The 12,375-nt window shown below is 51.7% G+C and overlaps 1 long non-coding RNA gene across 1 annotated transcript; it reads left to right on the top strand.

Annotated features, from left to right (window-relative positions):
• The first annotated feature begins 4,147 nt into the window (after positions 1 to 4,147).
• On the top strand, positions 4,148 to 6,829 carry LOC122422106. The gene is made up of 3 exons (XR_006263738.1): positions 4,148 to 4,241; positions 6,160 to 6,276; positions 6,503 to 6,829. It is a non-coding gene; the product is annotated as an uncharacterized LOC122422106 (long non-coding RNA).
• The last annotated feature ends 5,546 nt before the right edge of the window (positions 6,830 to 12,375 follow it).

Genomic DNA, 12,375 nt, shown 5'->3' with positions numbered 1-12,375 from the left:
CTCCCCAGTTCCTCCTCCCAAATTTAAGTCTCCGGCCCCCCGGCCCTGAGCTCCAGACTCCTGCATATAGTAAGATTTAAGCCAAATTAACAGACAGACAGCATCCTGCTCAAAAGCGACGTGTCTCTTGACCTCCCTGAGCAGAACCATCCTAAAGCCAGAGGAGGAGGAAGGAGGAAGGCTCGGCTGGACCCACCCCTTCTCCCCCAACCCCCACCACCAGCAGCTCTGTGCACCCTCCACAGAGGAGGAAGCGCAGGCTCGGAAGCAGCGTAGCCTGGTCTCGCGGCACCATTCACAGGGGCTGTGTCTCGGCGTCTCCTCCTTGACACCATGGAAGTGTCATGCGCAGGGATGTGTCCTCAAAACCTTGCCTGAGATGGTGTCGAGAGAGCTGGAAACACGCAACTTGGAGAGGAGATGGTTCAGGGTCTCCAAACACCTGATCTGCATCTTTCTCTGTGCTCTGGGAAAAGTCACCGTCACCCCCCTTTTCCGTCCTCCTCCTCTTCCCACTTACCACCTATGTTACAAGACTAACAGTCTAAGCTGTTGTATTGTGAAGTCCTAAACCTGACCTGTTCTGGACTAACCCTATTTCCTAACTAGATTTAAACTCAAAAGAAAACAATGAAAAAAACCTTGATCTCACCCGTATTGTGATCCCATCTACTGTTTTTTTCCTGGATTAAGGAATGCTCTGAAAAAAAAGTTGCATGATTGATTCAGCCTTTCCAAACAATTGCCATTGTCCAAAATGTAAAGGACCAAGAACCATCCCAACTCACAGGTCACCAGTGAGAGGGGGTGACATTCTGGGTGGCTCCTCACAACCCCCATCACACTGGGCAGAGGGCACGGAGGGCACCTTGACATCCCGGTTCTTGGCTGGGCAGCTGAAACCTTGGCAAAGCACCCTTTGGTTCCACTGTTTGGTGCTTCTAGTATTTAGACTCTCAGACAGAAAACAAGCAAGCAGTCTGCTGTGGTCACAGTCTCTTCTTTTGCTGTTGTTATAAAACAGAGGGGAAGATTTCCTCCACTCATTTGTTGCTTCAGCAAAATTTTTTAAAATTATTTTTTACTTTTTTGGCCATGCCTCACTGCCTGTAGGATCTTAATTCTTGGACCGGGGATCAAACCCATGCCCCCTGCATTGGAAGTGCAGAGTCTTAACCACAAGAGAGAAAAAAAACAAAACAGCAATTTTTTTTTTTGAGTGGACAGTCCTGGGTGCTGGGGACATTGTGAAAAAAACACAGGGTCTGTGCTTCTCAGGAGGCTTGTTTGATTGGGGTGTCTTAGGAAGGGGTTGATAGGGGTGACTTAGGTGATGCTGCAGGAACAGGCTGACCTCAGAGTGGCCTTGGTGAATGCCACAGGAGGCTGGCGGGGCTCTGCTCCCGGAACTTCCCCCCGCCCCCGCTAACGGCGGTCTCCTGTACAGAGCAGGCCTTGGGGGTTCACGGAGGCGGGGGGAGGGGGGGCAGATGCAGAGGCTCACACACGGGTCATCTCCACTCACATCCCATCTCGTAGCACCCCTCTTCCAGCAGAAGGAGGAGCATCACTGTTGTTGTTCAGTCATGTCTGACCCTTTGTGACCCCAAGGACTGTAACTCGCCAGGCTCCTCTGTCCATGGGGTTTCCCAGGCCAGAATACTGAAATCAGTTGCCATTACCATCTCCAGGGGATCTTCTCCACCCAGGGATTGAACCAAAGTCTCCTGCATTGGCAGGTGGATTCTTTACCACTGAGCCACGAAGGAAGCCCAGGAGCATCGATATTGGGCAGCAAGTATCTGCCACTTGTACGGACCAGACAATAAGCACAGGAATAAACAGACATCTGGAAAGGCACCTGGAAGATGGGTGGTGCCTCACAGATGATGGAGAATCTTCCCGCAGGCAGGGAGCTGAGGGAAGGTCGTTCACCATCCCTCGTCAGGGCCCCGAGAGCTCCCCTGCCCCCACTGCCTCCTTGCCCACCCCCCAGCCACCCCTCTCCCTGCACACAACGTTATCAAGGATCCAGAGCCTTTGATTCTGTGTTCTGGAGTGGAAACTGAGCGTGAATACATTACATGTATGTATGTATTAATATATAGATGTATATAGAAATAACTTACAAAGTTATATTTATATATATACACACAAAATTTTAAAGTATATATATATTTTAAAGCTCTCTAGAAGATTCTAATATTCTTCCAGGGTTGAGCACCCCTGGCAGAAGCCAGTACTAAAGTGTATTTTTCCAGCCAGTGACTGGGTGAGGATGGGCATTGCCACCCAGTGTGGGCAGTGGGATGTGAAGGGAAGCCGACTGGAGTTAGATTCTAGGACAGGTTCCTCCCTGATAAAAACAGAAGCACTAGAAGGGATGAGGGTCTGAGAAGGTGATGTATCTGGATGGGGCACCTGGGACAGTGCAGCCATCTTGTGACCATGAGGACAGCCCCCTGAGCTGAGTAGACTTGCTAAGAATGGGGCAGTTGGAAGATGGAAGCAACTTGGCTTGTAGAAGATGTTACTGAGTTGCTGGCCCTGTTCTATCTTTGGAGTCTTTGTTATCCATAGTGATAAAATGTCTTAAAAAATTTTTTTTGAAGTGTGTTTTCAGCTATTTATATTTGAAAGCATCTTATTGGATGGACAGACTCGCCCTGCCCACCTGCCGGGGTCCAGCCTCGGCAGGATCCAGGGGATACCCTCAGGATGAACGGCGTCAATGAGAGAGAGAAGACACGTGAGACCAGCCTTGATAGGGCCAAGTCTGTGAGGGAGAGAGGGAGAAAGAGAGAGAGAGAATGACCAGACGGGGGTGTTTGCAGGGTCTGGCAGAGTCTGGCAATGCTTTATTTTTTACCGTGGCTTTTATACCCTAAATTAGTACATTTCTAAGGGGAAGATAGTTTAACATTACATCAGCTTGTTCTTCACAAAACCAGGGTGTTTTCTGCATACTTCTTTGTTTATGAGGGTCTTGTACATTATCTTCTGGCCTTGGGGCCTATTAACATTTTATGCAAGTCAGGTGAATGTAAACCTATTTTCTGTTTCTATGGTGACCTTAACTGAAAGGTAGCAGTCTCATAGGGCAACAGTACAGAGTAGAAGTATATCCTTGTTAATACAAAAATTAATCCTTCTGCAGAAGTTGTCAGTTGCATTTATCTAAGAAGTTTACCCCACACTGACTCTGCGACTTTGGCGAGGCAGCTTCTGCCTAGCACTCCTGGCTGACAATTAACAACCATTTCATTGTTACCACACTAGGGCTAAGTTCTTATTTCTCTAGATCTTTAACTATATTAACAATGGTTTCTATAACACAACCTTAGCACATTAAAAGCAAAAACACAGCAAGCAAAACACAGCAAGCAAACGTCAACCCAATAACCACCTTTAGAATAATTTTTTTTATATTTTCTAATAGGACTCCTTCACCCCTCAAAAATGCTCTATGTCTATTAGGGCTTTTATATAATCAGGTTCTTTATGCTATTTTATGATTAAGATATTATAAGCAATCATGCATATTAGTACCAAGGGCATAAATGCATTTGGCTAACAAACTACCAGCAAAGGAGTTTAAATTAAAACACTCCTTTCACCCTGGATAATCTCATAAAATACCACCACCTGGGAAACTTATTGATTAAAGTTCTAAATTGATTCTTATTTGGGAAGAGATCGGGGAAGGCCTTCTGCCTGTGTCATAGAAATTAGGGAGTAGTCTATTGAAGCAAGCATCAGAAAGACAGATATCATCTTTAAGGTGAGCGCCAGGGGCAGCTTTTCCGAATCGCGAAATCGCTGAAAACCTGATCCGCCTTGCCTGTCAGGTTTTCTCCTCACGACCTTGTCATGGGTGGGATGTCGTGTGCCGGCTCCCGGCACCCCCCATCCCATCCCCACCCCATCCTCGGACTGGTGTCCTTCTCTCCTCCTCTTCGCCTTAGTCTCTCGGTATCCCAGCATCTGCCCAGCAGGACTGCTTGTTCTCTCTGGCAAGTCCTTCCTCCCTGGCTCCCTCTCTAATCCTGAAGCAGCTGCCTGCTGGCCTCCAGGTTCTAAAGTCCCATGCACACCAGCTCCTCCTTCTGGCCACTGCTGCCCACATGCCCTGAGCTCCAAACCAACAGGAGAGGCCAAGGGGGCATCTGGAGGAGGACTGCTTGGTGTCTACTCCAGGGCCATATCAGGCATGTCAGAACAGAAAACGGAATCCTCTGAAGGTATTTTCAATAGTTGTTGTTCAGATGGTAAGTCATGCCTGACTCTTTGCAACCCCATGGACTGCAGCACGCCAGGCTCCTCTGTCCTTCACTATCTCCCAGAGTTTGCTCAAACTCATGTTCATTTAGTCAATGATGCCATCGAACCATCTCATCCTCTGTCATCCCCTTCTCCTTTTGTCTTAAATCTTAACCAGCATAAGAGTATTTTCCAATGAATCAGCTCTTTGAATCAGGTGGCCAAAGTATTAGACCTTCAGCTTCAGTCTTTCCAACAAATATTCAGGGAGGATTTCCTTTAATTTTGACTGGTTTGATCTCACAAGCCTTGAGACACAGCCAAAAAGTAAATAAAAATATATAAATACATACTTATCTAAAGGGAATTAGGTCACTACAAAAACACAGGAAAGTCTGGAGGAGCAGACACTGGGCAAGGCCTCCAGGAACGGCTCCCAGGACACATGGGAAGGGCTCACCGGGAGAGTTACCCTCTGCCTGGGGAATCAGAGCCACCTCTGAATTCACTGCTGTGCGCGCCATGGCCTTGCTCATCAAACCCAGGAACCAATATGTGTGTAAGGACAGAACTCAGTGCTCACCCAGAGCCCAGGCTGCAAGGAAGTCTGGGAAAGGTGGGTTTTAGCAACACTAAAAGCTGCCAGCAGAAAGGGTAGTTGATGCTGAGGGCCAGTTGAGCTATTGCAAATCCCCAGACCTGCTTCTTGATCTCCATGAATACATGCTAAGTCACTTCCATCGTGTCCGACTCTGCAACCCCATGGACTGTACCCTGCTAGGCTCCTCTGTCCATGGGATTCTCCAGACAAGAATACTGGAATGGGTTGCCATGCCCTCCTCCAGGGGATCTTCCCGACTGAGGGATTGAACCTGCGTCTCTTATATCTCCTGAATTGGCAGGCAGATTCTTTACCAGTAGCGCCACCTAGGAAGCCCTTCTTGATCTCCAGTGGGTACTAATTTCAGTGTTTACATCTGGCGTTAGTGTGAGGATGAAATGGGAGAACTCGGGGGAAGCTCTTGGCTTGAAGCTGCACCAGGGCCTGGTTGGTGCTTGTTACCACCACTGAGACCTCTGCCCATAGCAAATCTCACTCTGAAATGGGCTTGGAGTTCACTCCTCTGTGGAGAGTTCGCTTTAGAAAGTTTAGAACAAAGGTTTTTGATAGGGTGGCCCAACAATGGGCTCCTTCATCACCAGCCACCCCAGACACGCTGCCCTTGGGGCTCTGGTCGGCTGCTCAGCTATACCAGCCGTTTTTGACTTTCCAGCCAGGAGTGTTATATAAGCTGCATATTTATTTTGTTTATCAGAAATTCTGAAAATACCAACTGGGTGTGGGCTAAGCTGCTTAATTCCTAAAGGCAACAGAGATGGTTCCTGCAGGTGAGGCAGCCACATGCAAAGCCAGCGCCCGGGCTCAGAGCCAGGCCCGGCGGACAGGGCGCTGGCAGAGCTGCTCCTTCCAGGAAGATCCAGGAGGGGGCACCAGGGGAAGCCACATGCTCTCAGGTGCAGGTCTGACCACTCTCACAGCAGGGCCAAGCCCGCGGCCTCAGGGTCCCTGCCTGGCACTCAAGTTCTCTACCAAGACAGCCTCCACCGGCCAGATCCTCACTCCAGGCTGTTTTCAACTCCACTGCAGGCTTTTAGCAAAGAGGATGGGGGTTGGTGGGAAGATGTTCTCAGCTCTCTGGTTTGACCCAAGTTTTTGAGTTGAGAGTAGGGGAGAGAGACACAGACAGACAGACAGATGGGGAGAAACCACACACCCTTTGTTCCCTCGAGGCCCTGGGGGCGTCGTGCTTCCCTAATGACTGCAGTGACACCCCGGGAACGCTGCCTAGGCCTAGTTCCAGAGCACCAGACTCACAGAACATCTTTCCTTTGAACCAGGGCCAGACATGAGCTCACGAGTCCTTGTGTGACCTTCTGGGAAATCAGTGTTCAGACTGGCGGCTGTTTTGCTGAAGAAAGATGACAGCGCTCTGTTCCCCGAAGCCCGTGTGCCTGGTAGGAATTTACAAGGTCAGGGGCTGGTAGAAATTTGAGTGACCCATCCTCTCTCCTGGGAAGACAGAGGGCAGGAGTAGAGGGGCCCAAGCCCAGCCAGACACCCTGGCAGGAGGAGCGTCTCCACCCCGAGGTCTTTTTCAGAGAACAGGCTAGCAGTTGCTAGGCAAACAGATAAACGCTTTCTTCCTCTTTTCCCCCCATAACTGTGCGCACCGTGACATAGGCGGGAGAGGCAGCTGCAGAGCACAGATGCAGTGTCTCCTCTACCCACGCCACGGCAGACATCCAGGGTTGATGTTGGCACCGGTCTGCTGGGCACTCTGCAAGATGACATCCACGTAGAGCTGGAGGGCTGGAGAAGAGCACATTGCCGCCCAGATGGATACAGACCAGCCCCACATTCTGGCCCCACTGCTTCATTTGGGCAGCCTCTCTATTTCCCTGAGCTTCGGTTCTCTCATTTGTAAAGGGAGAGAAGCATACACCTGAATAGGTTGGGACCAGATGAAATATGACGTCGTGGCTAAAGCTGCCGGTCCAGTCAACACCTCTACACATGCGCCTATGCTCAACACACATCCTGCAGGAAATCTGCACAAAGGAAAATGCCGTGAGGCAAGCTCAATTTTCTCTTGAATCCTTTTCTCCTCCTTTTCGTTCTCCTCCATCTTCAAACAGATGCACCAGACTCACAGAACATCTTTCCTTTGAACCAGGGCCAGACATGAGCTCACGAGTCCTTGCGTTATGCAACAAAACTGTTATGCAGACTATCTAACCTACTTAAGGAAAGAAACCCAAGGACTTTTGCAGTCTTCATTAGCCTCTTATAAGTTAGTCTCATCTGGTCCATTCCTTTAGACCATCAGGAATCAAGGACCAGAGTGAAGGAAGAAAAAGAAAACAGACTCTAACACCTATTAAATGCCTATGTTGTTCCAGGCACTTCCATATATGTTAGCTTATTTACTTGCATCAATACTTTCTGTGAGGTTTAAAAAAATTTTTTTTCACTTTTAATTGTGGTAAAATACACATAACCTAAAATTAAACATCTTAAACATTTTAAAGTGCATATATAGGAATTCCCGGGTGGTCCACTGGTTAGGACTGCATGCTTCCACTGCAGGGGGCACAGGTTCAATCCCTGATTACAGAACTAAGGTCCTGCAAGATGTACAGCATGGCCAAGAAAACCCCCCCTATGAAAAAAATTGTGAAGTGTATCAGCTCAGCGCTGTTAAGCACAGTCACATTGTCCTGCAACCAGTCCCCAGAAGTCTTTTCGTCTTGCAAGACTAAAGCTCTACACTCACCAAACAGCTCCCCCTCTCCTTTCCCTGAGCCCTTGGCAACCAACATTCTGCTGTCTATGAATTTGATGACTCCAGGGACCTCGTATAAGCACCTCCTAGGGTACCACATCAGTGTTTGTCTTTTGGTGACTGGCTTATTTCATCTAAAATGATGCCCTCATTGTTGGTATTGTTGATGTGTGGCATCTGTCAGGACTTCCTTACTTTTTAAGGATGAATAATAATAGTCCATCGACTGAATAGATAACAGTCTGTTTTTCTGTTTCCTCAATGGACACTTGGGTTGCCTCCACCTTTTGGTTACTTGTTTTTGACTGGTTGTCCTTAGGTTTTTGTAAGTTATTTCTTTTTTTTTTTTGTAAGTTATTTCTTATTTAGCTTTTGACCACACTGGTTCTTCATTCCTATGTGAGGGCTTTCTCTAGTTGGGGGCTCGGGCTTCTCATTGCAGTGGCATCTCTTGTTGCAGAGCACAGGCTCTAGGGTGCACAGGCTTCAGTAGTTGTGGCTCACGAGTTTAGTTGCTCCACAGCATGGGCGATCTTCTCAGGCCAGGGATCGAACCACTGCCCCTTGCACTGGCAGGCGGATTCTTATGCCACTGGACCACCAGGGCATTCCCTGTGCTTAGGTTTTGACCTCCTCACCTAGAAGCATTTACAGGCTTAGGTGTTGGTTTGCTTGTAGACCTCCTTGTTTAATTAATTTGACGCTCCCCTTGAGCAAACAGTTGGGTTCAGCAAACCGCCTCATGTGCAGGTATCACAGAAAGTGTCGGGAGGGGGTGTCCTCTTTGCTCCCTGGCTGACTATGATCTGATGGGTCTGGGAGCATCCTTGGCCCTTCACACTAGCACATCTGCCTCCCTAGCAAGACCCACGTGAAGGGCATGAAGGCCAGGGTTTGCTCAGTGTGGTCACTACAAAGACATGATGCTGGGGTTGGGGAGAGAGCTGCAGGTTCAGGGGTCATGGAGTTGCAAGGGACTGACCTCCTCCATTCATCATCTGAAGTAGAACGTGAGGATGGAAGGTGGGGGCACCGTCTGGTAGCGGGAAGGAACGGCCAGGCCATAAAATGACCAGACGTGGAAAAGACACTGAAAAAGCCAAACGAGTGAAAAGAAATGAATGATACTCTGGCCCTCTCCCTCAGGGCGCACAGCGTCTCCCATCTCTGCCCCTCTGCCCACTGCTGCCCGTCTCCTCCCCTCCCATATGGCTGCCTCCGCTGCCAGGCCCCCAGACCTGGGTTTAGCTGCGCTCTGTCCAGTCTTGCCCGGGCCTGGCCGAGTCTGCACAGAGCTTGAGCCTCCAGCCCCGCCTTCTCTCGGACCGGGCTCCACGCCCACACCCCCGAAGTCCCGGGAGAGAATCTGATTGGCCCAGCCCGGCCAAGGCGGCCAATAAACCTCGGCGGAGAGGCAGTCACGTGTCACAAGGTCAGGTACAGTGGGCGGGGTCCCAGGGCCGGATGCGTGGTGTACGGTGTGCTGCCCCCACGTGCTGCCCTTGGGGGCACCCAGGCCTTAGTAATCCCCGCCCGCTGCTCACCACGCTGGTCTGACTTGAGTCTCCTCAATCGAGGCCGTTATTCCCCACTGGGCCACCTGCAGCCTGGGCTCAGCTTCCTGCTTGCCTTCCCACGTGGGTTCCTGGCGGACCCTGGAGACGGTGACGGTCTTGGCTGCCTTGACCTCGCTAAAGCCTGGTGTTTGGGGCCAGCCGCTCCAAACCTGCCCAAGCTCGAGGTTCGCACTCGGAGGGCTGCCTGTAGCTGGGCGCCCAGTCCCTCAGCCCAGCCCCCTGGATGGTACAGAACCCGACTGTCGGGGCGGAGGAGTTCCCGCGGCCGGCTACGGGTAAGCAGCTGCCTCCTGACCATGCATGGTGGCCCCAGGATAAGGCCCCCTGAGCTGGGCTGTCCCAGCCCAGCAGGTGCATCCTAAAGCCTCCAATTCAGGAGGGGAAATGGCATCCAGGGGAGGCAGTAGCAGGTCCCTTAGCCCTGACAGCCGTTGCAGTTTCTTCAAGGACCATCTCAGAGACAGCCAGGGTTAGTGGTGAGAACCAGCAGTAGGCCCGGCTCAGGGGGCCCTTGTCACAGGGGACAGGCCTGGGAGAGGGGGCGCTGTGGGGACTTGTATCTGTTAATTTAAGAAGTAACTGTTGAGCTTGGTGCCTCTGAAGCTCTTGATCTTTGTCAAGGGAAATAGTTGGGGGTAGGCTAGGGCCGCAGTGTGCTGGGCGAGGTGGTGGAGGTGTCCAGGCCAGTGTTCTGGACCCCAGCTGCTCTGGAGAAATCACCTGGGTGGGTCTCAAAGAACGCCTGGCCAAGGAATCCCCTGGTGCTAAATCCAAGAGCATGGTTCTCCTCAGTGGTGCAGTGACTGAACACCATCCCCGGGCTCAGAGGAGGCGAGTAAAACTGTTTCCTCAGCGGACTGCTGGTTACTCAGATGCATTTAATTTAAGAAGATTCATAGAGCCTTGGGCTTATGTGTGCTCTTCTGTATAAATGTTATACCTCAGTAAGAAGTTAAAGAAAAAGGGAAAAGAAGTTGCTGCCTGGGCCTTAATTAGGTCCAAACATCTGTGGTGGGACCTGGGTAGTGGTGTTCTTGGAAAAAGCTCCCCGGGTGATTCTAAAATGCAGTCACGGGTTAGAACTGCTGGTTTAACCCTGAATTTGGTGTCTCCATTCAGTACATTCTGGTAAGCTTCTCCCCAGGCAGAAATTTAACTCGGAAGGTCCCCTAGGAGGGCCTCCAGTCACTGTTAAGATTTGGCCAGCCGGCTGTGTCCCCCCAAACCTTGCCAACCTTGGTGTCCATCCGGACCCAAACTCAGACATTCCAGTGAAGTCTGGCTGGAGCAGAGAAGGGGTGTGGAGGGAAGAGGTATCAGGAGGGGCAGAGAGGGAAGAGGCCACCTGAATCTTCGGGGGCAGTCAGAATGGCCTCAGGCATTCAGGAGATGTCAGTCTTGCTCAGCCGTCCGTCCTTTGCCCTGAAGATGTGTGTGAAGCTGAGGGACCAGGCCAGAGTCTCTCACTCCCCAGAGGAGAGCTGGGGGGTTGGCGGTCACATGGCAGGGAGGAGGGGATCAGAGAGAGGGACTCTGGCCCCTGACTTGGGGGTGCAGGGCACAGGGCAGCCCCAGGGCAAATAAAATGGCTTCAGGCCTGGTGAGGTGTAACCAAGCGAAGAGAGGCTTGCAGGAGCTGGCCCTAGCTGTGCCTGGCAGGTCACTGGGTCATCAGTTCCTGGAGGGCGGGGCTCATTGGCCAGGCCCACCCCCAGGGGGACTGTCTTCCTGCCGCTGCAGGAGTTGCAGCCAGAGTCGGGGTCCCCTTGCGATGGCTTTGTGCTGGTGCTGGCTACAGCTGGTCTGTGGTGAGAGGGACTCTTGAGCCTGCCCCTCCCCAGCACCGAGATGGCTAGGCCAATTCGTCCAGGTCACTGGCTTCTGGCTTGCTTCCATATGTGCTTCCTCACTGAGTCCTTCTGGGCACCCTCCAGCGCCTCGTGGCACAATGAGGCTGCAGGGCACCGGAACTGGCTCCAGGGGAGGCATCCTCTCCTTGGTTGGATGCCTTCCCAACCCCAGGGTGTGTTGGGGGCTTGCAGTGACTCTCCACCCTTTCCCTTCACCACCCCCACCAGTCCTGGGACCTGAGAGCTTTGGGTCCTTCTTCTCTGTGAGGGTCCTAGGCAGGTCTGAGCCCCTCCCTGCTCTGCCCTTGCTCAGGGTGGGGCGTGGGTGTTGTGCCGGAGGGGAGAGGATGGAGATGGGACCATGGAGGAGGCAGGTCCCCAGGGTGCAGGGTCTCCAGCTCCTCCCACTAGGAGGTGGATGCTGCTTCCTCTCTCGAGGTTGAGCCAGGTGACCTTGGAACTTCCCGCTGCCATCCTGGAATGTTCCCTTGCCAGGCCAGCTCTGAGACATGAGATGCCAGGCTGCCCAGAGAGGCCCCGTGACAGAAGACGGAGCCCCAGGGAAGCACCTGTTGACCGCAGGCACCCAAGGCAGACAATCCCACCCAGGTGAGCCTCGGGGCAAATACAGATAGTTATTCAGTCGCTCGGTTGTGTCTGACTCTTTGAGGCCCCATGAACTGTAGCACCCCCCAGCTCCTCTGTCCTTGGGGTTCTCCAGGCAAGAATATTGGAGTGGGTTGCCCCTTCCTTCTCCACGGGACACAGAAACACAGGTGCAATAAAAACACCAGCCCGATGCTCCCAGCAGCCCATGTGATATAAATGGCGGCTGATTAAAGACACTTGAGTTTGGGATACACACGTGACACCATTGTTATCTGTTCAACATCTCATCCTTTGGAGGAACCAACCTGCCCCTCCAGGTGGTCCCCAGCACCCCCATCCCACCCTCCCCCTCCTGTTGCCATCCCAGGTTGACTCTGCTCCAGTCTTCCAGAAATCTGCCTCTGAGAGTGAAGGTGTTCAGAGCTTGATCATCTCATGGACTTGCCCTTAAAAACCCAGATTTTCTCATTCTAGTCACTCAGCTTCTTTACAGATCACCTGCCAAACACTGATCCCCTCCACACTCTCTCTCCCCCTCCTGTTAATTAGTTTCTCCTGTTTCTACCAAGGAACCATGATTGACAAACGTTGCCAGGAGGGAGGAAGTGGTGGGGCGTGCTCCCAGAGCCAGGGGATGCAGGGCAGGTTCTCACCTGAGAAGGGAGAGTCCCAAAGTCCTGGGGTCTGTGGCCCCATCCCTGAGAATTGAATCACTACTCCTCTCTGCTGTGGGGG

The sequence above is a fragment of the Cervus canadensis genome, chromosome 1, assembly GCF_019320065.1.
Source record: "Cervus canadensis isolate Bull #8, Minnesota chromosome 1, ASM1932006v1, whole genome shotgun sequence".
NCBI lineage: Eukaryota > Metazoa > Chordata > Mammalia > Artiodactyla > Cervidae > Cervus > Cervus canadensis.
The sequence above is the reverse complement of the archived record's forward strand: the minus strand, read 5'-3'. Positions and strand labels throughout refer to the sequence as shown.